Genomic DNA, 26,827 nt, shown 5'->3' on the forward strand with positions numbered 1-26,827 from the left:
AGCCAGGGCTAAGGTAACCCAACTGCCTTTTGGTGCAGACAGACACCATCCACATGGAGAGGATACCCGGGCTGCACCGCACATCCTGCCTTTAGGTCTCACTGGGGCACCTATTGCCTTTCTGCTTGTTCCCAGGCGATTGGAGAGCTCGCCTCCGGAAGGCCCCGCCACCTCCACCTGCAGGGGTCGCCCTGGGAGCGCGGCCCGCCCCCTTCCGCTGGGCCCCCGCCCCCCGGCCCCGCCTTTCTCCCGTTCGGCCCCGGCCCCTCCGGGTTCCTCCAGCCTCCCCTCGCGCAGCCGCCGCCAAAGCCTGGAGAAGTGGAATCTCGTCGGCGCCGCTCCCTGCGCGGGACTGGCGGAGCGGCACTGAGCATGCTCAGTCGCTGGAGCCCGTTCTGATCTCAAGTAGGAAGCTTGTGCGCTGCAACCGCAGCTGATCTGGGCGCTCCGAGGAGGGCGAGACTGAAGCAGAGCCGCCGGGCGCCGGAGCCGAGGCGAACGCTGCGCGCACCGCTGGTGAGCCCTGCTTTCTTCCTTGCCTTTGCCCCGCATTACGGGGCAGCCCGAGAGTGCTGGGGAGACACCCGGGCAGCGGCAGCAGCGTGCGGCGAGCGGCTGCGGGTTCCCCCGGCTGCTGCTCCTCTGCTGCCGGCCCCGGGGCTGCGCGGCCACTGCCGCCAGCTCAGCCGCAGCCACAGCTGCAGCAGCTGCCGTGGCATCTGCAGCGGGTCTCCCGCTGCGGAGTCCCGTGCGCTCTGCGCCCGCGCCGCAGGCCGGTGGCACGGCGACTGCGGGCTCACTCTCCTTGACTTACATCCCTCCCGCTTCCCGGCGCCCTCTTTCCCTCAGCAGCACCGGCTTGGCAGGGCCTGGGGCGGGGGAGACCGGGTTGGAGGCGGTGCGCCCGGGTGGGGACTGCGGAGGGGAAAAGTGAGGGTGGGCGCCGGCGGGAAGAGCGCACACCCCCTAGTCCTGGCACCGGCCTCTGCTGTGCGGCTGGGCTGTCCCTCCCGGGCGGCAGCGCACTCCTGCCGGGGAGTTGCAGCCAGGGTTGGCTTTCCACGAGGGGTTCAGAGGCCAGCCGCTGAGACACATAAGGGGGAAAAGTTCCTTTTTTCCCTCCGTGGCAGAGACAGCATTTAACTAGAAAATGGCTGTGCAGAGGGGACCGACTCGGGGAAACTGGCCCCTGGGTTTTGAAAGCCCTGCGCTGCCCGCCGGGCAGAATGGAGGGTGGAACGCTAGAAATGACATTTGTGCGGTGAGAACAGAGCTGGACGGAGGGAGGGATGCCGAGACCCACAGAAACAATGAAAGGTGGTCTCCACGTCGGTGAAGAAGTCTAGATCACGGCTTCGGGGCAAACAGTCGAGGGAAAGCTGGACAGGAATTAAAAAAAAATAATCTGGGTAAATCGTATTTGGAGTTGCGACCGATCGCTCTGTAGTCAAGTTCTGCGCGGTTTTAGAGCCACGACTGTCACAGACGTTTTTGGATGGATTTAGTGGTTGAGGACGGTCGAAATTGAGAGGAGAATAAGGTCAGCCTCGGAAGCTCCAACTGGGCTCTCGGAGGGGACAGTTTGTTTAAGTCCCTCAGTCACTGGCTTTATATTGTGCCCAATTACTTACGTGAAATACCTAAAGGATTATCATAAAATGTTGCCAGCAGTGGTGTTTGAATTCCAAGGAATGAGGAAACTTTGTGAGGTTGGCATGGGTTTGTCATTTGTTTTAATATTTCACTGATTTAAAAAACAAACACACAGTGGCAGCCTGATCTGTTGTTTTCTGGATTTTGCTTTCTTAAATCTTGCCTTTTTTTTTTTTTTTTTTTTTTTTTTTTTTTTTTTTTAATCTTGTCATGGATTGAGATTTCAGATCTTGTCCTCAGATGGCCATAATAATGCAGAGTATTAGAATTTTTGTGACTGGCCTTTTAGGAACAGATGGAATCCTTGAAAGGGGATTTCTTCATGAACTTAGGTAGCAACCTTCTCGTTTTCAACTTGTAGTTTGTAAGCAATATTTGTTCAACAGTTGTTTATAATAATTTGCAGCATCCTAGAAATGGCATCGTTCATAAAGGATGATATTTGTGGCGGGGATGGGGAAACCTCCAGGCTGGGGAAATGCTGAGAGAACACAGGTGGCAGTAGAGTTCAGTGGGCTGATCCTGGGGCCGAAGGAGGCGGGGTACAGATGCAAGATTTCAATTGCTGTTCTTTCGTTGTCCATGTACTGGATGACCCCAAAGTCACCCGTGGTCTTCATAAACTGGATGTAACCATGTCTCTAGATATTTACTCAGACCCTTTGAGAAAGGACTCTAAAGTTGAGATCCTTTCCACGGAAGGTTTTTAGGTCCTGTACTTTTATTCCCTCTTCAAATGCATACTTTTAACTGAATAAATTCACCTTCGAGGAGCCCAATGTGAACCGGCTTTCTCACATTTTTATAAAGTGGTAATTGAAAAGCTTGATGGTGAGGTGGGAGGATTGCTTGAGCCTAGGAGTTTGAGGCTGTAGTGAGCTATGATCACGCACCTGCACTCCAGCCTGGGCAAAACAAAGCAAGACCCTGTCTCTAAAAAAAAGAAACCTTGATGAGCTAAAGTGTAAAATACTGGCATTTACACTTAACTGCAATAATATGAATACTGATTCCAAAATTATTTGGGAAAAGACTATTGTATATTGTAAGAATCCACATGTACAAACATAAAATATTTTTTAATTGCTACTTTTTGTCACATTTCAACCTTTTGATGATTATTTTCTTTTCCTGCCGCCAGAGAAGCAACAGCATATGAATATTGAATGCTTTTATTTTTCTATTACCACAGGAATGAATACTGAGAGCCTTGCCAGCATATTAGAATAGTTATGTGTGGACTATCCTGATTACTGGGTATCTGAATTTATCTTTTAAGAAAAATGGAAGGGAGAGCATCAGGAAGAATAGCTAGAATAGCTAATAGATGCTGGGCTTAATACCTAGGTGATGAGTTGATCTGTGCAACAAACCACCAGAGCACGTGTTTACCTGTGTAACAAGTCTGCACATCCTGCACACATACCTGGAACTTAAAATAAAAGTTGAAGAAAAAAAAAAAAAGAAAGAAAAATAGAATGTTATATCTCTGTACCTTTTTCAATTTCACTTTAAAAATACCTGGCAGGGTGTGGTGGCTAATGTCTATAATCCCAGCACTTGGGGAGGCCACACTGGGCGGATCACTCGAGGTCAGGAGTTTGAGACCAGCGTGGCCGAGAGGTAAAACTCCTGTCTTCACAAAAAATACAAAAATTACCTGGGTTTGGTGGCTCTTGCCTATAATCCCAGCTACTCAAGAAGCTGAGGCAAGAGAATTCCTTGAACCTGGGAGGTAGAGGTTGCAGTGAGCCGAGATTGCTCCACTGCACTCCAGCCTGGGCAAAAGGGCGAGACTCCATCTCAGAATAAATAAATAAAATTAAAAAAGACAATAGCCTTGTGATATAGCACCTTAAGTTTTCCCGGGGCGGGGGGGATGGCAGGGTGGGACAGACTTCTAGGAAAGTATTGTAATAAGTTATTACTGGTTATGTGGGGAATACTTATTTTCCTGCATGGGGTTAAGGAAACCAGCATTTGTTCAATGCTTATTATTATTTTTTGAGATGGAGTTTCAGTGTGTCACCCAGAGTGGAGTGCAGTGGCACGATCTTGGCTCACTGCAACCTCCGCTTCCCAAGTTCAAGTAATTCTTCTGCTTCAGCCTCCTGAGTAGCTGGGATTACAGGCACCCGCCACCATGCCTGGCTAATTTTTGTATTTTCAGCAGAGATGGGTTTTCACTATGTTGGGCAGGCTGGTCTCAAACTCCTGACCTCAGGAGATCCACCTGCCTTGGCCTCCCAAAATGCTGGGATTACAGGTGTGAGCCACCGTGCCAGGCTAGTTCAGTGCTTATCATGTGTCCTATTATCCTATTAAGCTTTCGTATATATCATCTTATGCTGTAAGCATCTATGCATAAATGTCAGCTGTCTAAGAAAACCCCTCTGAAAAGTTGGGCACCCTTGATTGCACAGCAATAGAGCTTTAAGCTTTTATCTTATATGAGAATATCTTTAATTGGTTCCATTATTATTCAATAAGCATTCTCTTTGAAAGCATCTTTGATTTGTTATTTATAATTAAGTTTGATTGGAACAGCATATCTTCAGAATAGTTTGAGTGTTTTCAAGAAGCTTCTATCCAGATTTTAAAACTGTTTTGTGTTCATTTATATTCAACAATGTTGCACTACCAACAAATAAAATTAGATGTCAGGAAGATAAACCCAGATTAGCCGTTTTGATGTTAATGTGTTATTAGTGTGCATTCTGCATGCTGATATGTGTTTGTGTTGATGACATTTCTCTCAGCTGAAATGGTTTGTCAGAGGCAGAGTGACAGACTTTCCATAATAAAGGGTGTGGGGGGATTTGGAGGAAAGACCACTAACCAGGGACTCCAAAGACTTGCCTTTGGGGCTGGCTTGTCCCTTACTTTAATTCACTGTGTTACCTGGGTAAGTCAGTTCACGTCTCTGGGTCTCTGTTTTCCCATCTGTAAAATGAGAGCGCTGCAGTCACTCTCTGGTTGTCTGTTGGGTTCTTCTTGTCCCAGTCTAGAGATCTGTGATGCAGCCATTAGAGGAGGGAGGTCTTCATTCACAGCAGGGGTCCCCACTGCTTTGGACCCAAACAGGTCTATAGCCTGTTAGGAACTGGGCCATAGAGCAGGAGATGAGCGGTGGGCGAGTGAGCTTTATTGCCGGAGCGCCACCTCCTGTCAGATCAGTGGCAGCATTAGATTCTCATAGGACTGTGAACCCTTTGTGAACTGCACATGTGTGGGATCTAGATTGTGCCCTCCTTATGAGAATCTGCTGCTCGATGATCTGAGGTGGAACAGTTTCATCCCAGTCCACCACCTTGTCCTTGAAAAAATTGTCTTCCATGAATCCTGTCTGGGACTGCTGGTTTAAAGCATCAGTTGGAGCTGATTTTGGGTTTCCCCGAGTCTGGTTTGTTACTGCTTTGTCGAACGCCCTTCTTTTTTTGCCCAATTCCTACTTCCCTTTTAGTTATCATTTATTATAAAATGGTTGTCATAAAATTAACTCTTTGTGGCCCTGCCAGTCTAGGAAGGAGAGAAGGAAATGATTAGATTTGGGCAAAGTGTATTTGACATTTGAAACTACAGAGCATTTTTTGAGGGGAGATTTTCTGCTCTTGGGCACACAGATAGTCTGAGAAAGAAGCCTCTGCCTAGGCTGCAGGGGAGGGCGTCCTGTGCTTTGCTTCCCAGGCCCACCCTTGTGAAATTTTAGCAAGCTTTTCCTACCTCCCGCCCTCTGCCTTCTACCCTTGATGAGAAATGCAGCCCTTGGTCTCTTGAATAGGATTTTCATTCTCATTTAATGTTAGCCTTCTCCTTATGTTGGACAGATGCCTGTGGTTTGCTGTAGCAGTAAGCAGGAGTGGTGGCTGGTGAAATGTATCTACTCAGTGTCATTAGCAGCATCATGAGCTTTTTTTTTTCTCCTCGTGGCAAGCTGTGATGGGGCAGAGAGCAAAGGAAACCAATCCCATTTGGTGTTTTTAGTGCACTTTGCTTTCAAGAGGCTCACAAAACTCAGCCTTATTAACCTTTAAGTGAGGCAGTGAGGAGTTGTTATCCCATTTAAATAATTGATAATAAAGGGACAGTGACTCTAGTTCTTCTAATCATAACCAGGCTCCAGGGTTCCTGGACCCCTGTTTGGAATGGGGCATTAATTCCAGATATTAGATGAGAGCTGGGTGAGAGGAAGGGCAGAGAGGGTGAAAGGTCAAGTAACACAACTGGGCAAGAAGCAAGCAGCTTGATGAGTTTAAAGGGATCAGAGCTCTTTGTGTGTAGAGTTACAAGAGACATTGCCTTTCTATATATTCTATTTCCATACTGTTTGAATCTTTTCTTGTTTTCAGTAATGGACATACATTTCTTTTATAATGAGAGAAAAATCCCAATGTATAATTTATTGGTATATAAAATGTACAGATTCATATGGACAAATATTGGAAGAGAACATGGAAAGAAATGAATGGCTAGAAGGGTGGATTAAAGCTTTTCTTTGTTGTTGGTTAATGACTTGACAGTGGCTATAAACAAAGTTTACCAGTTTTATCCTCTCTTTGCCTCTTGTGGATATCTTGCAAACTTTGTTTGCTAAGTAATAACCTAAGTTCCTGAAGTGTAACTTATTGGCAAGTATGATTCAGGAATGCTTGGAGTGGGAGGAAGAGTGTTGTTTTTTTTAAGTTGATGAAAAAGAATGCACAGGCCGGTGCGGTGGCTCACACCTGTAATCCTGGATCTTTGGGAGGCCGAGGCAGGTGGCTTACTTGAGGTCAGGAGTTTGAGAGCAGCCTAGCCAACATGGTGAAACTCTGTCTCTACTAAAAATACAAAAATTAGCCAGGCATGGTGGTGTGCATCTGTAATTTCAGCTACTCTGGAGGCTGAGGCAGGAGAATCGCTTGAACCCAGGAGGTGGAGGTTGCAGTGAGCTGAGATCACGCCACTGCACTCCAGCCTGGGTGACAGGGCGAGACTGTGTCTCAAAAAAAAAAAAAAAAAAAAAAAAAGAATGCAGAATATTGGAATCAAACTAGAAGGAAAAACCTATGTTTAGGAGGGTGAGATAGATTGGAGAGAATTTGCAGAATTCCGGAGGGTAAAGGGAAATGTCGTTGTTGAAGAAGGAAGGCTTGGCATTGCTGATGGTATGGGATGTGTCCCTGTCTTGTAAATCAGAGCTCAGTTTCCATACAATTTAGGAGTAACTGAGTATCTCCTATATGCAGAGCATAATAGACTCCCAGGCCATTTACTGTTGGTTAGTAGTTTTTATAATTTATTATATGAATAATGACATATTCACTACATCATTATCATTGTTCCTATCACAACAATGATAGTGATGTAGTGAATATGTCACAATTGTTCAATGAGAAGATGTATCCTTTTCTCTGATATTATGCCCTTCTCATTTTTGGGTAATTCTTTTATGATTTGATGGGAATATTTTTATCTGGTAGCTTAATGGTCCAAGAAATTGGTAAGTCTGGGAATCTGGGCCTGAGATGCAAAGAAGCCTGCTATTGGGATTGAGTTGAGTCATGGAGGCCAGGCCAACATGTGGAGTTTGTGGGTCGACTGATGGGTCCTCTGGGCTTTCCAGGAATATAGTCTAGGAACTATGTACCAGCTAATTTTGAAAGTTCCCTGGGAGTCAGTGAGTACTTTTGAATTATAGCTCGAGAATGACAAGGAAAGCGCCAGGATGAAAGATGAGGGTCTAAGGGAGCAGAACGGGCAAGTGATTGAAATGTGAATTTCAGCAGATAAACCTGGAGATGTATCTTGACATTTGATTCTTTGCATGCAGGCCTCTTTCTGGCAAAACAACGCACTTTAGCAATTCTTAGTGATTCTAGGAAGTGGTGATCGGTCAATAGAAGCTTGGCCTGGACTCCTGCAGTATCATGCCATCCAGGGTGAGCCTTGAATTGCTAGAGGAAGCTTCAGAGTGATTTGCTCATGGAATTACTGTTATTCACCTTTAGTTTTGGTTGCTATTGTGGGGTGAAGAAGGAGTGTCAAAACAACAACAACAAATTCTTTTTTTTTTTTTGAACTAGAGCCTCATTTGGTCACCCAGGCTGGAGTGCAGTGGTATAATCTTGGGTCGCTGCAACCTCCGCCTCCCAGGTTCAAGCAGTTTTCCTGCCTCAGCTTCCTGAGTAGCTGGAACTACAGGCACCCGCCACCACCCCCAGCTAATTTGTGTATTTTTAGTAGACTTAGGGTTTCACCATGTTGGCCAGGAAGGTCTTAAACTTCTGACCTCAAGTGATCCACCCACCTCAGCCTCCCAAAGTGCTGAGATTATGGGCATGGTGCCTCTCCCTGGCAGCATCCTGCTTGCCCTTTGGTGCTGGCTCTGTTCTTCCCTTCTGATCTTCATTCAGTTTCTCAGGTAGACTTTTGTCCTGGGCAAGAGAGTCAGTTGACCTGCCACATTGAATATCCCAATTTGCTATGAATAACTCAGAATTTTCTTAACATGAGTTAGGTTTCTTGAGCTGGTTCATTCCTGGGGGAACTAATACAGTTAAAATTTCTGGACATTTCAACAAAATGATCTTACACCACACTGCAAACACAGCTGAGGCATGATTTGGATGTAGAGACACCTTGGGAAGCATTGATGATTCAGACTCAGATTCTTCAGATTATCTGATCAGAACCTCTTGTCCTCTCCAAGAACCAAGGACTATTTATACCTTTTTCAGGACACTAGTGAAGAGAGACATTCATTTGGTGACACCCAGAAACCTTAGCTTCATTTGCTCATTACTTTGTTCAGCAAATGCTTATTGAGTACATACTTTGTGCCAGGCACTGCACTAAGTTCAGGAAGACAGGGAGGAATGTACCAGAACATTGGATATAGGGTGCTGCAGTAGAGGCATGTGTGTGTTGGGAGTGGAGGGGAAGGAAGGCTGTCCTAACCCTGTAAGAGTGGCAAGAGCTGTGGCCAGTGACTCCTCATGTAAAATTCCCACTATGGCAAAGCCTTCGGCTGTTTCCTTTCTCATCTTTCCTTAAATCAATGGAACTCTTGTACTCTGTTTTTCACTACCCACCACCCAGGATTTGCTACTCCTTTTGTAAGGGAACTTGGGATTTGGCCTTTCAAATCTCTATGGCAGTAGTTCTTAAACAGGACAGTTTTGCTCACCGGGGAACATTTGGCAGTGACATTTTGATCATTGTGACTGTGGAGGAAGAGCTACTGGCATCTAGTAGGAAGAGGCTAAGAATACTACTTCTAGTAGCATCCTACAACGTGTGCACAGGATAGCCCTATAAGGAGGCAGTAGGGGTTTAGTGGTCAAGTTCCAGGTCTACAATTTAATAGTCATATGACAAAAGACAACAGAATTACACAGTGCTCAGTTTGCTCATCTGCAAATAGGAATTTCAATTGTGCTTATATAATTTGAAGATTATGAAGATTTTATGAGTGAATGTACAACGAAGACATAGAACAATACTTGATGTGAAATAAGAACTAATGTGAAATCGAAACACTATTATTATTTTTAGTTTTAAACAAAAACCTTACCTTTTGACTCTAAAGAGCTTAAGTTGGGAGAATCCAGGGCAGTCAAACTTAGAGGTAGCACTACCTCTAAGTATGCTTTGGTGTAAGAAATGGCCCTTATTTTTATGTTTTTCTAGTTCCTTTTCGTCCATTGGCTTCATTTCCCATTGTTTCCAACTCTCGATTCTAAGGTTTTCAGTAGCTTTGCCTTTCATCCTTTTTTTTCCCAGGGACCCAAATTTATGCCCTTAATGAGCTTTCCTCTAGAGGGCTGAGAATTATATTTGTGATTTTTTTTTTTTTTTTTTTTTTTTTTTTTTTTTTTTTTTTTTTTTTTTGGGAATGGTGAGAAAATAGGAAGCCGGTCAGGGGAGTTGTTGCATTGCTTCCTGATTGTCATAGCTCCCTTCTCTGTAAAATCCCGTGAAGGATTGAGAGGCAGGTGGTAGTGCTTGCTTAGTAACTCTCCCTCTACACCCACCAGCTCCACTCCCAAGTTAGGTCCCTACTACTTCCAAAATACCTCATAATTGGGTCACAACATTATCTGGCTGCTTGGAATCGTACCTAAAAATCAAAGCAAAGATGCAGAGTATGTCAGCAGGCTTTGAAATGTTTCCCTCCTCTGCTTTGAGGCTTTGCAGAATTATTCTGAAAACAAAGGAAGGCAAACTTGTTATCTCAATGAGATGGCAGTTTCTCTGTGGCCTAGAATTATGCCTCATTTTTCCTTGTAAAAGTGCTCAAACCATAATCCTTTCTGACTTTCCACAGAGAGATGAGCTTTTATGGACTTTGCTGTTGAATGTTCATAACATAATTGACTTGGAAAGAGTTCATTCAGTGTTTTGAATGTATCAACAGACTACAGAAAAATTAAGAAGCTCAGTTGTATCTTTCTAATTCCTTCCCCACGACACTGTCATCTCTCCCCTGAGTGAGAGCAGGGGACTCTTGGCTTATCCAGCTCTGTTCACTCAGTTGGCCTTCCCAAGTACTGGGCACTGTTGCAGATGCCACACGTGGAAACTGACCAGGATGGCCACTGCCTCTGCCTGCTGAGAGCTCTGGGTCTATAGACAAAGGCTGAGAATGAATGATGGTACAATGTGATATGTATTACTGGGAGAAAAACTCAGTGCTTCCCAGACCAGCACTTATCCTGGTTGGGTGTGGGGAGTGTGTGGGGCAAAGCTTCCAGTAGAAGGGTTGCTCAGTCTATTCCACAGTGCACTTGGGACCTCCATCTTACCATTCCTTAAGGCACCCTGACTCTAGCTCCTGCGCGGAGCCTGCGGTTTCTGAAAGTGTGCCTCCACCTTCCCTCCCATCTCAGTTGCTTCTCACCTTGGAGGTTGCACTTGCCTTTTCCCTGGTCTTTGCTACTGGACACTGCCTCCAAGGTGATCTGAAATCTTCTGCAGGTCTGGGCATGTCCTTCCAACCCTTCAGGGGCTCCCTCAGGATGAAGTCTCAGTTTTCTGATGAGGCACTGAACATATTTCCTGATTTGCTCTCCATCTTGTTCTAACAACATGCCAGGTTTCCTCTGGCCTTTCGGCTTTTATCCCCTGTTCCCATTGCCTGCAACCATCCCCCCTGTCTGTTCTTTACTTGCCTTTCAGTACTCCTTCAGGAAGTAGCTTAAACATCATTCTCTGATATCTTTATGGTTCTTGCTTTGCACAGCAAGTGGGAAAGTGGACAAGGTGGGGCAGGCTCACTGAAAATTTTCATTTGAGAAAGTCCAGGATGGGTCTTTTTGAAAAGCATATTTTTAAAGATAAAACAATGTAGAGAGTAAAAGAGTGTTTGGCTCAGTTGTCAGGGATGTGAGGAGACATCCGTCCTGGGCTGCTGATTTCTTATGCTTGGAGCACTTTCCAGAAAGGTGCAGTACAGTTTGGCTGAGGAGAGGATTGATGGAGCTGGAGATACAGAGGGAGATGCCCCAGGAAACAGCCCACACAGGCAGGGAATCAGGCCTGGAGTACTGGGGAGAATTAGGGCTTACTGCTCCTGGAGGTTCCTTCTGGTTCTGGGAGCTTAGACTTGGGGCCCTTGTTAATGTACTCTGTGTTTATGGCATTTGTGCTCTCCCTAAAATGAGACAGGAAGCATGAACACTCAATATGTTGGATACTATTACTGTGGCCCGGGTCTCTGTGTCCCAACATTCAGAAGGGGAAAACTCTGGCATTCAAATAAAACATATTCCAATGATTTGAGCAGAAAATATGTCAACAGGGGTGAAACAAAATTAACACTCACTGTTCTTATTCATGAGACTTAGCAGTTGGATCAGTGTCATTTTCTCAAAATGCCCCCTTTCCCAAGATTTGAGATTATTTCTACTAAGATAAATAAAGGAAGTTCTGCATTCCATCACTTTATGTATCATTGTCTCATGATCAAAATCATCTCCTGCTGACTTGAATTTTATTTCAGTTTAAATCATTTTCCTTTACTAGTACTAGATCCTCCTGGTGGCTGTGTGTGTGTGTGTGTGTGTGTGTGTGTGTGTGTGTGTATTTACAAGCTGCAAGTAGAAATAAACAAAAATAAGATGAGGTGTTTTATTGAATTTTTATTTTTTCTTCCTCTTAGTTCTGAAAATGTGGATTGCAAGAAAAACTAGTTTTAAAAAACTGAGAAGAATGTTGATTTGTGGTATGATTATCTTTATTTCCTGTAAAGAAAACAGGATTTTCATTAGATCCTGTTGTGCTGTTTTTCCATTGAGAGAAATAATGATGAGATAAGGGGGCCACATTTGGAGTATATATATAATTTTGCTTAATATTTAAGTGATTTTTGTAGGAACATTTGTGAAGGTTTGAACATTTGGCTACTTTCTGCAGCACCAGTTATTAACAATGCAGTGCCATCTTGTCGAGAACAATTTCTTTATATCAACAAAACTTCAGGTAGTTTAAACTTTTTTTCTATAGCAGGGGAGCTTGATGAGTACAGATTTTCATTAAAGTACATTTATTTTTACCTTAGTATTGACCTTGAAAGCTAATTTTTGAAATGCTCAGAGATACATCATTTTGATAAATGGTTAAGTTAAAGAATGCAGTGTGAATGTTTCTGTGTGATGCAGTTGTAAAAAATTTGTTTGCATAAAGCCAAATATTATAAGAGAATGAATAGAAACAAAAATCGTATGGCTTCTCGGTGGAATTGTGGATAATTTTGTTGGCGTTATCTTTCTTCTTCCTTCCCAAGCGTCCTTAGTGTTTTTATATCCTGTTAGCAATAAGTTAAAGAGAAAAAAAATTCTTGTGTGTTCATTTTTGTTTCCTCTAAAGGATGTGCATTTCAGGGTGTTTCTTTAAGGAGACTAACTGGGAACAAAAGAGAACCGGCATATGCTAAGTGAAATAAGCCAGTTACAAAAGGAAAACTATTATATGATTCTACTTGTATGCATTGCCTGCAGTAAATTTAGAGACAGACAGTAGAATGGCAGTTGCCAGAGGTTGTGGTGAGGGAGGAATGGAGAGTTACTGTTTAATGGATACAGAGTTTTAGTTGAGTAAGACGAAAAGTTTTGAAGATGAATGGTGGCGATCATTGTACAACAGTGGGAATGTGCTTAATGCTGCAGAACTATACAGTTAAAAATAGTTGAGATTCCAAGGAGAAATTAATTCGCACTAGACTGAAGCTCCTGGGGGCATGTTCTAACCTCAGTGCAATCTGCTGCTGGATCTGAAGCTCCCAGGGGTAGGGAAGGCACAGACCCCGACACCAGGCTACTTATCCAGACAAGTTTCAAATTGTGAATTGGGTTATGATCTATGTGGGGTATATTTTTGGCCATGTATATTATTGACTTGCACTTTGGAGATAATTAATTTGGTAAAAATGAACCTTCATTTGGATGTTCTCAAAACTGTGTGGGTACCTTTCCCATTTACCCTGCTGAGTGTGTTCTCAAAGCCAAGTGACTAGCTGGCCTAGCCTTTTTCCTTGCCCATGTTGTTCTAAAGAAGATAGAGGCTTTATCCATATAGATCTGGGTTTAAATTCAGGCCTTAGTCTGGGATAGATGGAGAAAAGTGGGTGCCCTGAGGTGAACAACTTTTTCTCCCTGAGCCGCATGTACTTTCTCCATCTGTTAAATATCTTTAGCAATACTTACCTGGCCGTGCTGTGGGAAGGGTTTACTGTGCTAACATGTGAAAGTGCTTTCTCTAGAGCAAGTGATCAAGATATTTGGCCACTTTTTATATTTTGTTTCATATTTTGGAGCATTTCAGATTTCAGATATTTGGGTTAGTGATGATTAACCTTCTGTAGGTTTAAAATACTTTTTATTCAACTACATGGTTTTGGTTATTTGTATCTGTCTCCCCTCTCTTTTATTATCTTCAGAAAATATAGATGTTCCTCTGTGTTTGATACTTCATATTGCAGTTTGATAGGCTTGGGAAAAGTATCAGTTGGGATTTGATTGGGGGTTTAATTTGGTCAGTGTGATAACCCTAAAACAAGTTACCTCCTTTCCCTGTAGGAATCCTATGGGATCCTATAGGAATTATAATTGTCAATGTTTAATGAGCCCTGCCTGTAAGGCAACTGTCACTGTGATGAATGTACTGCATGGATTATCTCATTTGATGCCGTACTTCTAAGAGGTAGATACTGTTGTAATCTCCTAATACAGATGGGGAAGGTGAGGCACACGGAGGCTGTTTGAGGGCATGTAGCTAGAGTTGCACTAGATGAAGATCATGGGACCAGAATTTGGCACTCAGTATATGTGAAAACACATGCACAAGCGCACACACACACACACACACACACACACACCCTGAATATTTTCTTAAAACACAGGAGCTGCTAGATTGGGAATTCCCCAGGAAGATAGCGCATGAACAGTATGAGAAAGTGTGAGAAAGATGTCAGAAGTGCTACCTGTATTTGGTTCTAATTGTAGCTACTTTGCATTTTTTAAACAGAAAATTTCTGCATACTCTATAGAGTGATACATACTTTTAAAGGATGTAACTGGTATTCTGATGTTTTCTTAGGAAAAAAATCAGTTATTTCTCAAATCATTGAGCATTCTGTCCTGAGAATGTGCTCAGGATAATTAGGGAGGATAAGTTCCAGCCACCAGGGGAGAGCAAATGGTGGTCTCAAAATATTTTTTGCAAATATATTAGTCTGAAAATTACATTTTAATGTGGTATACTAGTAAAATAGAATTTTACTTGCTAAATTATTCCATGTTAATATTGGTATATTTTTTTCTAGAGAAAGGCTAATATTATTTAAAAAAATAGGTCATTCATTTCTTCCAAAATAATTGAATTATCCTTTGGAATAACCTGTTAGTTCTTCCACTTCTATTTCAGTCAGGGTAATAGAATACAAGAAAGCAGATTGAATTTTATGTTAAGAATTTTATTTTCAGAAATGTCATTTTCTCCACAATGTTTGCCTTGACCAGCTCTACTGTGCACTGTGACTTGAATGCTATATTTTGGTATTTAAAGTGAGTTAAGGAACTTATGTGGTGCTTTTCACCATGTAGGTGATACTAGTGTAATATATTCATTTAGTTATATCTGACGTCATTCAAATAGTAATTCTTGAAATGAGTTGGTTAACAATCATTTCAAAGAGTAATTCTTGAAGTGTTTGGTCAACAATTGCTCATACCAGAGAATTTCCCCAAATCTGTCTAAAGGGCCAAATTTTGAATTAGCCTATTGTGGAAATTTCTTTGTTTTCTAGCATGCAGAGAAAATCAGGGTGCCAGTGCATGGTGAATGTATTTCTCATGATTTAGAAGTGAACAAAGTACAGTTGATAGACAGCAAATGTACAAGTTTGCCGCCAGACTCTGGAAGAACAGTGAAGCTATTAATAAGAGAAATTCGAAACATACCCTTTTACTTGAATAATTGTGTACCTCGTTTATGTTTTTCCTTGAAGGCTAGTTATTGTCAGGTTAATGGAAATTTGAAAGTTGCATGTAATCTTAAACTGTTAGCTGTGGATCCCAAAGAACCATGAGCTTTTAAAATAAGTAGGCACCGCTATTAAGAGTTTAACAAATGAAATATCAATGATTATAGGTTGCTGTTATCAAATATTATTTAATTATTGTTCATTGGTCAAAATTCAAAGGCATTTGCATGTTCTCACTCATAAGCGGGTGTTGAACAATGAGGACACATGACACAGGGAGGGGAACATCACACATTGGGGCCTGTTTGGGGGGTGAGGGGAATTGGGGAGGGACAGCATTAGGAGGAATACCTAATGTAGATGACGGGTGATAGATGCAGCAAACCACTGTGGCACATGTATACCTATGTAAAAAACCTGCATGTTTTGCACATGTACCCCAGAACTTAAAGTATAATTAAAAAAGAAAAAAGAAAAAAAATTGAAAGGTGTTGCTTTAGTGCAAGAAAATGAGGTGCATGATAAATTAGCAGTGTGGGCAGGTAAGCAGATTGTAAGTTTTGGATTTTTTTGGGTATATTAACTGGCTTCTATTCTAAAGAAATACTTGCTTTTTTATGATAAAGTTTCTCATTTACTTAAAGTATGTGTATGTTTTGGATGGGTTCCATTTACCTGTATAAAGAGAAACCTGGAATCTCAAGCCATCAACCATTTCTTTTCTCTGAAGAGTAGTTTGACAACTGGCAAGTCTTGCATTTATAACATAACTGGTTAAAGAGACTCATGTTATCTCTGTGCATCTCTGGAGTCAGTTCTATAGAGGGCACCTGTTATGGGTTAAATTATGTCCCCCCAAAATATATACCTTGAAGTCCTAATACTTCATACCTGTAAATGTAGCCTTATTTTGGAAAGGGTTTTTGCAGATGTTAAGGTGAGGTCATACTGGATGGAGTAGGATGGGTACTTAATCCATTATGACTGGTTTCCTTATAAGAAGAAGGAAATTTGTTTCTGTTTTGTTTTGGTTACCCTGGCTTTCTCTGAGTTTTAGAAGAAGAAGGAAATTTGGACACAGACACACAGGAAGAATGTCATATAAAGACAGACACACAGACACAGAGAAGGAAGATGGCCATGTGAAGATGGAGGCAGAGACTGCGCTTGTGCTGCCACGACCAGGGGATGCTTGGGGCTACCAGAGGCTTGAAGAATCAAGGAAGGGTCCTCTCGCGAAGGCTTTCAAGGGATCGTGGCTCTACCAACACCTTGATTTCAGACTTCTAGCTTCTGGAACAGAGAGAGAATACATTTCAGTTGTTTTAAGACACCCAATTTATAGTAGTTTGCTACAGCAGCCACAGGACACTTAATCCACAAGCCTTTGGAGTCAGACAGCCTGTGTTTGAATCCTGGCTTAACCTTTTAATGCTGTGATCTTGGGCAAGTTATTGAACCTCATGGTGCTGCAGTTGACTCATCTGTAAAACAGGACTAAAAAGAATACCTTCTTCCTATAGTTGTTTTAAGGATAAAATAATATATGTATAGCACTTTGAAAGTGCTTGCTGCAGCTAGGCTCAGTGGCTCATACCTGTAATCCCAGCACTTTGGGAGGCCGAGATGGGCAGATCACAAGCTCAGGAGTTTGAGACCAGCCTGGTGAAACTCCATCTCTACTGAAAATACAAAAAGAAAAAAAAAAATGAGCCGGGCGTGGTGGTATGTGCCTGTATTCCCAGCTACTTGGGGGCTGAGGCAGGAGAATCGCTTGAACCTGGGAGGCAGAGGTTGTAGTCAGCCCAGATTGCGCCATTGCCCGCCAGCCTGGGTGACAGAACGAGACTCCATCTCAAAAAAAAAAAAGAAAACTGCTTGCTGCTATTATATTTCAAAAACCAATCATTTCAAAACTAAATGGAAATGATATTTGATAATTCAACAGATATCTCCAAAACTTCCTCTTTAAGGACAGGCCATATGCTAGCCGATAAGTGTCCAGATTGGCCCAGGCAGACAGGATCCCTGCTCTCCTAGATCCATCAGGTGCTTATTCCTCCATTAGCATGAAGAAAGACATGTTCCATGTGGCAGCATTATGGGCAAGAACTGGGTGTAGCCCTTCCTGTGGACCTCAGAGACGTGTAATAGGGAGGTGGCGAATACGGAGCCAGACTGCTTGGGTTCAAATTCTAGTTCTTATCAGCTCTGTCCTTGGGGAGTGATGGAATTTTTGAATTTTTTCTCTACCTCCACATCTGCAAAATGGAGACAATAATAGCACCTTTCTCAGAAGGGTTATTGTAAGGATTAAATTAGTTAAAATACTTGAAGTACCTAGAATAGTCAGCATTTAATCAATATTGTTATATTATCAAATGAAACCAGAAAGGCCTCGAATTTGTAAATTCATTCTTTTGCATTTTATTAAGTGTGGAGAATTCATGCATAAATCAGATGCACATAGAACTCATAGTCAAATGGGGGAGATTTATTTGTCTACGTGTTAGTGAACAAAGAATATGGGGGTAGAAAGAACAGTGTGATTAATTATCCTGGGAGTGTCAGGAAGAGTTGTTTTGAGATGAGTTTTGAAGGTCCAGTAGGAGTTGCCAGGCAGCAAAGGAGGAATAGAGCTTAAAGGAAGCAGGAGCAAGCATCTCTAAAGACATGGGCAGATACAGCAGACAACAGCAGTGACTCACAGTGCTGCAAGAGTGTAGACTCTGGAGCCAGGTTTGAAATCCTGCCACTTACTGCTGTATGACCTTGAGCCACTTTCTCGACCTCTCTGTGCCTCTGTATTTTCATCTTTTAAGTGGGGATCATAGGCTTTGAGAAGATTAAATAAGTAGATTAACTTGGAGTGCTTAGATCAGTACTTGGCCAAAGTAAGTGCTCAGAAAATACTGGCTTTAATTAGTTTTACTACTCTTGTATTTGTTATTGGAAGATAAGCATTAAGAAGGCTCATCAAATGTTCTTAGTTGAGTTCAGTGATTCCTGTGGGCTTGGATAAATGCTGCCGCCTTGAGCCCGTGTACTCTCTTGAAAGCAACTTTCACCATTTGAACACTGATATTAAGAGGTGAAAAAATAACATGCATATTATTCAAGCAGGAGAAAACAGTATTAATATAGGCCAGACATTGGCACAAAGTTGTGTACAGATTGCTGATTAGGCAAAATAAAAAAAATAAACCAGCATGTTGAACCAACATGATTTTGTTGTTAAATCTGGTGAACCACCTGTATCCTTAAATGATCAATTTAAAGATAGTTTTGGTTTGTTGTTAATTGTCTTCAGATTACCCAGTGACATCAGTCTATGTTCTGAACTAATACAATTTTTTAAAAACCAGCCCTGGAGCACCCCCTCCCTGGTGGTGCCGCCTCACTTGGCCTGTGTTCAGAGGGGGAAAGGGAGCGTGTGGGATTTCTTTGGCCACACATTTCAGAGCTATGATAGCAAATGCATGATTTCAGCCATGGTCTCACTTAGTTTTATTTTTATTTTTGAAGAGGAGGGTTATTTCCAATTGTGGTTTTCTTTGATCATGAAAAGAAAATGTGCTTATGATGGCAAGACTTAGGCAAAAAGATAGTAAAAAGTAAACTAGAAATTTCAACATTTGGAGATAATTGTTAACACTTGGGGTCAAACCTTCTAAGCCTCTCCCCACTTGAGAAAAGAAAAAAAGTGGGGGACTTTTCTCAGTGACAGAGGCCAGCATTGGATATGGGGCAGTGAGGTTTTGGGGGAGATGCTTAATTAAAAATTATTCTGGAAAACTCCAGAAAGAAACAACAAAATGGTGATAATAGAATTGTTTTGTATTAAATGTGTTTAAAATGTTGGTTATAATAAGTGGCTGAGCAAAGGTTACCTATATATTCATCCAGCATGTGTTTATTGAGTACCCACTAGGTGCTAGGGATCTAGTAGTAGACACAACAGATGAAAATCTGAACTTTGGTGGCACTTGCACCCAGTGTCAGGAGTACAGACAGTAATTAACCACAGTATGTAATTGACATTACAAAGTGTAAGTGCTGTGATGAAAAATGAACTGGACTGAGGGATGGGTGATGAGGGGGCGGGCTAGGAGGAGGGGATGTGATTTTTAAATTCGGGAGGGGACTTGAAAGAGTTGAGGGAGGATCCCTGGGTTGTGCATATGGGGGGAAGAGGTATTCCAGGAGGGGAGGATGTCAGCAGGGTGGAAATGGGATCAGTGAGGGGAGGAGGACCAGAGGAGTCAGAAGGATCAAAGGGTAGGGGTGAGAGCTAGAAAACACCTGTAGGGCTGTTTAGGTCACAGAAAGGGCCTTGACTTTGATGCCAATGAAGATGTGAAAGTTCCAGGCGAGGGTAACAATGTAACTTACATTTTGTGAGGGTCCTCTGGTCCTGTGGTAAGAACAGACTTTAGGGGTGCTGAGGCAAAACAGGGAGACTTGTGGTGAGGTTCTTCTGGTAATCTGGTTTGGGAGAATGGTGGAGACCTGGATGCACGTAGGAGCAGTGGAAGTGGCAAGAAATGACTGGATTCTGAATGTTTGTTCCAAGTGGAGCCAGCAGGGTTTGCTGATGGATTGAGTGTGGGGTATGATAGAAAGAGAGGAGTCAAGGATGATTTGGAGGATCTTAGTTGGAGCAGCTGGAAGCAGGAGGCTGCTGTGAATGAAGTTGTAATGGAGCAGGTTTCAGTGGGGATTTCAACCATGGTGTTTTACCAGCATCCTAGTGGTGATTTGAGTCAGGCAGTTGGACCTATGAGTTTGGAGCTTAGGGGAGGGGACTGAGAGGAGGGCGGCTGTAGGTTTGGGAGTGTAACAGTCATTCAGAGAGGAGGTGAAGACTTTCAGAGCACTGCCAGGTTAGGGCTGGGCAGATGAGGAAGAGTTGGCAAAGGGGGCTTGAGGAGCAGTGGCCACTGAGACGGGAGTGTGACATCTTAGAAGCCAAGCAAAGACAGTGTATTTCAAGGGAGAGGTCTGATCTGCTGGGTCAGATGTAAAAATAAATTGTACCTCTTGTTAAACTGTAGTAATTATAACTGAAAACTTATGAGTTATCCAATATTAGGTCAATAATAAAAGCAAAAACTAAAAAAAAAAAAAAAACAACTTAGCAGTGAGTGTTCCTTAGGTTTTGTCTTACTTCAATATACGGAATTATTTTAAGTATTACGTACAAATGCCTCTGTTCTGTCTTTCCACTCATTGTTAACAGTTAATAGTCTGGATAACTTTTCAAATATGTGTATTTATTTTACTTTATTTTTTGAGGGAAGGTCTTGCTCTGTTGCCCAGGCTGGAGTGCAGTGGCATGATCTCACTTCACTGTGGCATCCAGGCTCAGATGATCCTCCCACCTCAGCCTCCCAAGTAGCTGGGACTACAGGCGCGTGCCACCATGCCCGGCTCATTTTTGTATTTTCTATAGAGACAGGGTTTCACCATCTTGCCCAAGCTGGTCTCAAACTCCTGGGTTCAAGCTGTCCACCTGCTGTGGTCTCCCAAAGTGCTGGGATTACAGGCATGAGCCACCGTGCCCAGCCCCAGATGTGTATATTTATTATATCTATATTGATATCCATGTATCTATGTCTGTAAATTATCTTTTTTTCTTTTTTGAGACAGTTAAAAAAAAACAAAACTGGAGTGCAGTGGCACAGGCTGTAGTACAGTGGTGCAGTCATGGCTCATTGCAACCTTGAACTCCTGGGCTCACGTGATCCTCCTGTGTCAGCCCTTCAAATAGCTGGGAAGATAGGCACACACCATCATACCCAGCTAATTGAAACTTTTGGGGCTCTCACTGTGTTGCTCAGAATGGTTTCAAACTCCTCAAAGTTTGGGCTTAAGCAATCCTCCCGCCTTGGGCTTCCAAAGTTCTTGGATTACAAGCTTGAGCCACTTTGCCTGGCCTAAATTTCACTCTTAACAAAATATTTCAAATATAGAAATAATCCAAAAATCTAGAACTAATGTTCTAGATACTGATACCTACCACACCCATCAGAAAAGAAATGTGGCCACTGTTCTGGATGTTTTCAAATTTATCCTTACTTCTCCATTATTGCCGTTATTTTTAATATTTTTATTTGTGCCATTCACCATATACCCTTGTATGACTACTTATTAGTGTGCTTTTCACTGATGAAAAGTAGCTTACCTTGGCGAGTCCCTGGTTTCCATTTGGAGAGCTCAGGACTGCCTGTGGGAATACCATGGTCTAGGGCTAGAACTGAGGTTTTGGAACTCTTAAGTTCTTGCCGCAGATCCTAGCTCTTTCACCAGCTGTGACCTTGGACAAGTCACCTGAGCTTCATGCATCTCAGTTCTCTTCATCCACAGGACTGAAAATAAAATTCCACTCTTGAAAGGTTGTTGTGGGGCTTGTAGGAAATAGTATATGTAAAGTACCTGAGAGGGTTGTCATAGAGTATGTACCAGTTGCATTTGTTCCTTTTCCAGGTCTTATCATCTTTTCCCTATTTTACTGTTGTTAGTTGGTGGACAAAAAAGATTGAAAGGTACGTTATTTAAATAAATATGCTTTGGTTATCTACAAAGGGATATCAAAGTTAGATAATTTTAGCGCATAAAATAGGTGAACGGAAACTAGAGCTCGACCAGTTTTTGCTTTTGCATTTAAAAATTTTAAGTACAGTTTCATAGCCAGTAAGCCTTTAGGTTTCACTGTGAACAGGTTCATTGTCAAGCATACTACTAGCAGTTTGGTGGTCTTCAGAAGACCAGAAATAGAATTTAAAATGTTAAATACAGTTTCTTAGTCAGTAAGCCTTTAGGTTCACTGCAGGAGAAGAGTGTCCAGTAATCTGGCCTCTGTTATGATTACGATGTCCTTCCTGCCTGTCCTATTCTTCTGCCTCAGGAAAGCATAGCACCTCAAAGGACCCATCTCAGCATCAGTTGATGTGGTCTCAGTGATCAAAGATGTGGTTTGACTCAGCTATGGTTTGGTGCAAATAGGTCTTTAACAGCAGTGGTGGGGTGAAGGGGCTTAAAAGTGGGGAAAAGACTTCATTGATTTTGTCATTGCTGACAGATAACAGGTCCTGTAAATGTTTAGTATTGGCCAAATCTTACGTGATGCATTGACATCTGCACTGGGGGATGTGACTGAATGAGGACTGCCCAGCACACGAGAGGCACAATCAAATGGTACCTTTAACCTGTGGTTCTCAGACAGGCCACCCACTTGGTGAGTGACTTAGATTGGTGAGAACCATCTTCTTTTTATAAAAAAAATGATTTAAAAAATTGATTATATATAAGGTACACAACATGGTGTTATGGTGTGGTACATACAGAGAGTAAAATCGTTACTATAGTGAACCAAATCAACACATTCATCATCTCATAGTTACCCATTTTTTGTTTTGCTTCTGTGCCAAGAGCAGCTAAAATCTATTCATTTAGCAGGAATCCCAAATATACAGTTTTAATAACTGTAGTCCTATCATTGTTCGTTGGATTCCTAGTTCATCCTACATATCTGCTACTCTATATCCTCTAACCTATATTTCCTACCTCTCCCATCCCATCCCACTATTTTATTCTCTATCTCTCTATGTTTGACATTTAAAAAAAACGTTTTTTTTTTAAGATTCCACATATAAGTGGGATCATGCAGCATTTTTCTTTCCATGTCTGGCAGAATATCACTTAGCATAATATCTTCCAGCTTGTCAGTGGATACCAGGTTGGGCAGGGGAATTAGGCTGTTGCAGATTGTTCATAACCTAGTCATGTGGTTCGATTATGTTGAGCACACAGTCATTAATAAGGGGGAGAGGAGGCTGTTTATTGGTTAAAGTGGACAAAGGAGGAAAATATATGTGGTATAAGTTGTTTACCCTCCTCATCCTCCCCACTCCAGTCCTCTGGCCCCATGATTTTATCAGTCAGATTGATCTGAGCATTCTCCTTCCTGAATAGGCAAGGCTGCTGTCAGTGAGATGTTTCTGACTTTTTGGGTGTGACCTGACTCCACTGGATCCCTGCCAAGCTCCTCCTTAGGGAGGAGCTCCTCTTTAGAGAGAGTTAAATCGATCAGGTTGGGTCCCCCTCAGCATGGTCCACATGGGAAATGATGGGCCAACCACAGGTCTCTCTGGTTTTTCTTCTGCTAGTCTTTTTGCTGCTCTCATTCATCAGAAACAGCAGACCAGCCTTGGTCCATTTCTTCAAAGCTGCTTAATCAGAAGTAGATTAGCTTTCTTTGGCTTTTTTTTTTTTTTTTCCCCCAGATCTTCTTTTTTTTTTTTTTTTTGAGATGGAGTTTCACTCATGTTACCCAGGCTGGAGTGCAATGGTGCGATCTCGGCTCACCGCAACCTGCGCCTCCTGGGTTTAGGCAATTCTCCTGCCTCAGCCTCCCGAGTAGCTGGGATTACAGGCACGCACCACCATGCCCAGCTAACTTTTTTTGTATTTTTAGTAGAGACGGGGTTTCACCATGTTGACCAGGATGGTCTCGATCTCTTGACCTCGTGATCCTCCCGCTTCGGCCTCCCAAAGTGCTGGGATTACAGGCTTGAGCCACCGCGCCCGGCCCCCAGATCTCTTAAAGTGTTTTACTTTGTATTGGCACAACCATTTTATGTTACTTTGGAGATAAAGTTTAGCTGACTCCAGGAGTCAAGCTATATTTTTATGGCCAGGTATGTATGATTAGTATGGTGTTGCCTCATGCATAATCTGTGCAACAAAAGATATTCAGTGTCTAAACCTAATAATACAGAGGTGAATATGTATCCCTTTTTCCATGCTGGATACTTGCTCTTTTTTTTTCCTACCTCTTCTGATCTAATCACAGAACTTAAAGAAATAGCCTATGTAGCCAGGCACAGTGGCTCATGCCTATAATAAGGTGGGTGGATCATGAGGTCAGGAGCTCAAGACCAGCCTGGCCAAGATAGTGAAACCCCATCTGTGCTAATCCTGCATCTCTGCTTCCCGGGCTCAGGCAAACCTCCCACCTCAGCCTTCCAAGTAGCCCAGACTACAGGCACGTACCACCATGCCTGGCTAGTTGCCACCACTTTTAACCCTGAAACTGCCTGTGTTCCTGACCATAGTTCACATAAGCACCCCACACCTACAGGCACTGTCTTAGTCTGTTCAGGCTGCTGTAACAAAATACCCTAGACTGAGTGACTTCAACAACAGACATTTATTTCTCACAGTTCTGGAGGCTGGAAGGCATTCCAGATGAAGGTCCTGGCAGATTAGGGGCCTGCTTTCTGGCTCATAGATGGCCATCTTCTCATTGTGTCCTCACATGGCAGAAAAGGGCCAGAAAGCTCATAGAGGATTTTTTATAAGGGCAACACCCCATCCATGAGGCCTGCACCCTCATGATCTAATCACTTCTCAAAGGCCCCACCTCCTAGTACCATCACATTTGGAGTTGGGATTCCAGCACATGAATTTTGGAGGGGAACAGACATTTGGTCTGTAACAGGTACCACAGCTGGAAATCTTCCTGCCTCTTTAAGATTCTTTTCTTTTACTTCATGGAGGTAGCTCATCAACAGGGATGGAAATGTCTCTGGAATCTGTTTCTTTTTCAGTCCTCAGATGTCTTCATTTTTTTCTCACCTTGATGATGGCAAAGCCTGCTAATTGGTTGTTCTGTCTCTAGATTTTCTTTTCTACAAGCCAACCTCCAAATGTTCCCCTAGAATAGAAGGATACATAACTAAAAGCACTCATCACAATTCATAGGCACTGTAATGTGAATTGAATGGAAATCTGATTTTAAAACTGGCTGTAGTATAAAGTCTAAACTCCTTTGCATAAATATGTATATTGGAAAGAGTTAAGGAGTAATGATTTTTCATTCTATTGGGGATATCATTTGGGAAAAATATAAATATACATATATAAATCTATATGTATGTATGTATACACATATATACATACATGCATACATAGAGACTTTTTTCCTTTGGCTTTGCAATAAGATTTGTGTTACAAAAGAAGCTAAAGGACAAATGGATAACTTCATGTCACAGAAATGAATTGAGAATACTGTCTATTTAAAGATCTTTCAGTTTAGATTCTAAAAGTTTTGGTAACTTTTATAACTCTTGGTTGGCATTTTACAGTTTATGAATGTTTATGTGTGTACATAAATGTCTGTGTTGCCCATTTAATTCTTACAATGACTATGTTCAATAGACAGTATCACAGTATTCTTTTTTTTGCAAATGAGGAAATAGGGTCTCTGATGAGCTGAACAAGTTGTCCAGGTTAAGATGAATAGTACTGGATGGTTTAGTAAATATAACCAAGCCTTCTGAATTCATAGCACATGGTCATTAAATTCAGTTATATCCTATCTGTGTAGACTTTTGTAGATAAGCTCTGAACTGATGTTTGTATATTTAATATTAGTCTATTGGTCCAACTGTATATTATTAATGTTGTTTGTTTTTCCTCAAATTTAAAAGACTCTTATCTTTTTTCATGTTATAAAAATGGCATGGTTTTCAGCAGGAAACATGACAATAAATAACAAAGTATAAAAAGCTAATTAAAAACATTACCTGAAATCCCACCATTTTGATAGGTGTTACATTTTGATATTTGGCAAGTAAAGGACTGCTGCCCTTTGCTACCTGAGATCTTATTTTGTATCATTGTATCTTCACTTCATTAGGAAAAAAATTCTTAGAGAAGCTCGTCTCTGACCTGATTTTATTTCTGTGCTGGGGTTAGTTGGATGCTAATACTTGAAATAATCTTAAATGAAAAGACAAATGCAAAATACCATTCTCACATTGATGATTTCTATATGTGTGCAGAGAGAGGCTAGGAATTTTAGTGATAAAATTACGTTCTTTGTTGCTGTGCACCTTAAGTATTTGTTTGCATTTCAAAGGAACATATACTACAGTCAAATACATAAATTTGGAGTCTGACAAGTTTAGGTATCAGCTCTGGCTTCCTAATATCCTAGTTGTATGGCGTTGAGCATGTTTCTCAATTAATTAACCCTACCTGGTAGGGTTGCTGTGAAGATCCAATAGTGCAAATGCAATTATAGTTAGTAATAATAATAGTGCTGTGTTAAGTGCATTTTTACTTATAATATTTCCAATTTATGATGGGTTTATTGCAGTGTAAGTCAAGGGTATCAGTAATGTGGTGCTTTATTTATAGTCAATGGTAATTTGTTTCCAAATAAAGTAGAGATCTGAACTTCAACAGTGATAATACTAAGTGTTTCCATAGGATTGCATAGACTCTTCATTTTTTTTTTTTCTTGAGTGATGCAGTTGTTGACATACTATAAGCGCTGACACATTGTATTTTGGAACTTCTTGGAATCTGCTTAATGGCAAACAAGTAGCCGAGAACTGAAGGTCTTAGCTGCAAAGTGAGCATACATACACAGCCCTGCAAAGCTAGATGCATACCAGACAAGTGAATAACGTACTAATTATTATCCTACCTTGTGTAGTAATAGAATTGTAGCCTCAGGCACTATGTAAGACCTAGCTTTTTAAGCTGGCAAAATAGTGATTACTATTTTTAGTTCAGTTTCTGCTTTTTGAAAAAACATAGTATATACTATTTGCTACTCCTGGATGGTTTTATGTGTTTTAATTAATGTTATCTTATTGCATTTGTACCTTGAGGCTGCTTTAGTGAAAGATGTAATTTCAG

General features: G+C 41.9%; 1 protein-coding gene across 7 annotated transcripts in view; it reads left to right on the forward strand.

The window, feature by feature from the left end:
• Positions 1 to 296: 296 nt before the first annotated feature.
• The window catches only part of APBB2 (amyloid beta precursor protein binding family B member 2), a 405,358-nt gene continuing 378,827 nt past the window's right edge, over positions 297 to 26,827 (forward strand). For 2 of the 7 annotated variants that reach the window (XM_017509868.2, XM_037731837.1), the window contains exon 1: positions 297 to 516. The gene's annotated coding sequence lies outside the window, so the exon portion shown is untranslated. The remainder of the gene's footprint in view (positions 517 to 26,827) is intronic. The other 5 variants (XM_037731835.1, XM_037731836.1, XM_017509865.2 and 2 more) reach the window with 3 other exon arrangements.

Source organism: Cebus imitator, unplaced genomic scaffold, assembly GCF_001604975.1.
Source record: "Cebus imitator isolate Cc_AM_T3 unplaced genomic scaffold, Cebus_imitator-1.0 Scaffold425, whole genome shotgun sequence".
NCBI lineage: Eukaryota > Metazoa > Chordata > Mammalia > Primates > Cebidae > Cebus > Cebus imitator.